The sequence below is a fragment of the Rutidosis leptorrhynchoides genome, chromosome 7 (genome assembly GCF_046630445.1).
Source record: "Rutidosis leptorrhynchoides isolate AG116_Rl617_1_P2 chromosome 7, CSIRO_AGI_Rlap_v1, whole genome shotgun sequence".
NCBI classification, from domain to species: domain Eukaryota; kingdom Viridiplantae; phylum Streptophyta; class Magnoliopsida; order Asterales; family Asteraceae; genus Rutidosis; species Rutidosis leptorrhynchoides.
In genome coordinates this window covers 356,132,830-356,136,097 of record NC_092339.1, presented here as the reverse complement: position 1 = coordinate 356,136,097, position 3,268 = coordinate 356,132,830, and positions in this window count along the sequence as shown.

The following is a 3,268-nucleotide window of genomic DNA, read 5'->3' as shown; positions in this document are numbered from 1 at the left end:
GATAATACCGATTTAATTAATGTAAGTCTACCACCATACGAGAGGGATCTAGCTTTCCAATCCGCCAGCATCTTACCAAACTTGTCAAATACCGGATCCCATGACTTCGAGAGTTTCATCGACGATCCAAGTGGAAGCCCAAGGTAGGTAATAGGGAGTGTACTTGCTACGCACCCAAGCCAGGCCGCCATATTTTCCGTTTCTACTTTTGAGACCCCGAGTCCATAAACACAGCTCTTATGAAAATTGATTTTTAGTCCCGATGTCAATTCAAAGCACTTAGGAATTTTAGTAAGATTTTGCACATTACGCCTATCCCATTCACCAAAAAATATAGTGTCGTCTGCGTATTGCAAATGCATGAACCGTAATTCCTTCGGCCCAATTGGGATCCCAGAAAATCGGCTATGAAGTGCAGCAGATTTAATTAGATGGTTCAAACCTTCGACTACCATGATAAAAAGATAAGGGGAGAGGGGATCCCCTTGCCTCACGCCTTTCTGAAGAGAAAATTCTTTAGTTGGGGAACCGTTGACCAAAATCGAAATGGAAGCGGAAGAAAGACTTGCGAAGATCCATTGTCTCCATCGAAGACTTTAACGCCTTTAAACGATTTTTTTGTTTTTTGGAGTCTGCCCAGACCCAGTTATTTGCCGCGGTGAGGCTCACATTGTCACGGCGCGACATATAAAGTGATTTTATCTCAAGCTTAGCAGCCATTCTGTTACCAAAACAAATTAAATGTCGCGGCGCGACACAAATTGTCGCGGCGCGACATAACAATCGAGCTGGGACTGATCTGCAACTTAATTACAAAACCACAATTTGACCAATTCACCAACTCAAAACACATTATATTATCATATCACATATTTAAACTTGACTAAACCAGTTTCAAGCATCATTCGACATTACCAAGATCTTTTGAATCAAGAAAACGTGTTTACACAATTGAAATACATCATTTTGGTCCCAAAGCATAACGAAATCATAAACGTCAAATACAAAAGGCTTGGCGTTGATAAGCGGTACCATTAGAGCTTGATTCAAAATAGAGACTTGCATTACCACTTACTCTAATGCCAATGCTCCGCTACTTCTCAAACGGGTTCTTTACCTTCTCGATGGCTTTTGGTTCCTAAAACATAAAACAACAAGGGGGTAAGCTTTTACACTTAGTGAGTTATAGGCGAATAATATAGCATAATACATTGGGCATAACAATCACATCACTTGTCTTTCAACCTAACGGTTACTTATTTAATTTCGAATCCGACTCTTACTTACCATAGACATAACTTACTAGGCCGATGATAATGCTAAAAACGAACATATATTTCATAGCATTATTCCTCAAGAAAGACAAGCTTTTAGTTGCAATTGTTCTATTTACAAGTGATATTCGTTTAAATAATAAAAGGTGAAGACAAAAGAGAGATTCGACGAATTGAAGACGCAAACGACCAAAAAGCTCAAAAGTACAAAATACAATCAAAGAGGTTCCAATTATTGATAAGAAATGTCTCGAAATTACAAGAGTACAAGATTCAAGACGCAAAGTACAAGATATTAAATTGTACGCAAGGACGTTCGAAAATCCGAAACCGGGACCAGAGTCAACTCTCAACGCTCGACGCAACGGACTAAAAATTACAAGTTAATTATATATATAAATATAATATAATATATAATTAATTATATTAATTATATATATATTATATTTATAAAATAAATCGTCGACAAACAAAGAGCCAAAAGCTGGTGAGCTGTATTTATAAACTCCGCGACTCGCGGAGTTTGAAGGCAAAATGGGCCGCGAGTCGCGGAGCCCCAAAGTTTGAAACTCCCTATAAAAGCAACCGAATTCTGAGCATTTTTCATCCATCATATATCCATCTCTCTATCTATATCGTATATATTTATATTTATATTTTAATTTTAATTTTAATTTTAATCCTAATAATAAGGGTATGTTAGCGAATGTTGTAAGGGTGTAAGTCGAAATTCTGTCCGTGTAACGCTACGCTATTTTTAATCATTGTAAGTTATGTTCAACCTTTTTACATTAATGTCTCGTAGCTAAGTTATTATTATGCTTATTTAATCCGAAGTAATCATGATGTTGGGCTAATTACTAAAATTGGGTAATTGGGCTTTGTACCATAATTGGGGTTTGGATAAAAGAACGACACTTGTGGAAATTAGACTATGGGTTATTAATGGGTTTTATATTAATTAAACAAAACCTTGTTAATTTAATATACAAACTTATAATTCGACGTATTTATATATAACCACATACGCTTGACTGGGTACGGTAGGCGGGATATCTATAAATACCAATAATTATTCATTTTACCGGATACGGAACTGGATTAATAGTTAATAGACTTGTTGAAATAGGGGTGAATTACATTCAAGGGTAATTGGTGTAATTGTTAACAAAGTAGTAAAACCTTAGTTTACACGCAGTCGATAACCTGGTGTATTCATTAAATAAAGTATTAAAACCTTGTTACAATTCGAATCCCCAATTAGTTGGAATATTTGACTTCGAGAATAAGAATAATTTGACGAAGGCTTTCGCTCTTTATATTTATGACTGATGGACTATTATGGACAAATCCGTATGGACATATTAAATAATCCAGGACAAAGGACAATTAACCCATGGGCATAAAACTAAAATCAACACGTCAAACATCATGATTACGGAAGTTTAAATAAGCATAATTCTTTTATTTCATATTTTATTTCCTTTATTTTATATTTAATTGCACTTCTAATTATCGCATTTTTATTGTTATTTTATTTAATTGCACTTTTAATTATCGTACTTTTTAATTATCGCAAGTTTATTTTATCGCACTTTTATTATTCGCAATTTCATTATCGTTATTTACTTTACGCTTTAATTTAAGTCTTGTATTTATATTATTTTACATTTGGTTTTAACTGCGACTAAAGTTTTAAAATCGACAAACCGGTCATTAAACGGTAAAAACCCCCCTTTATAATAATAATATTACTTATATATATATTTGTATTTTTATAAAAGTAAACTAATATAGCGTTAAGCTTTGTTTAAAAAGATTCCCTGTGGAACGAACCGGACTTACTAAAAACTACACTACTGTACGATTAGGTACACTGCCTATAAGTGTTGTAGCAAGGTTTAAGTATATCCATTCTCTAAATAAATAAATATCTTGTGTAAAATTGTATTGTATTTAATAGTATTTCCTGCTAAAATTAATAGCTATTTTAT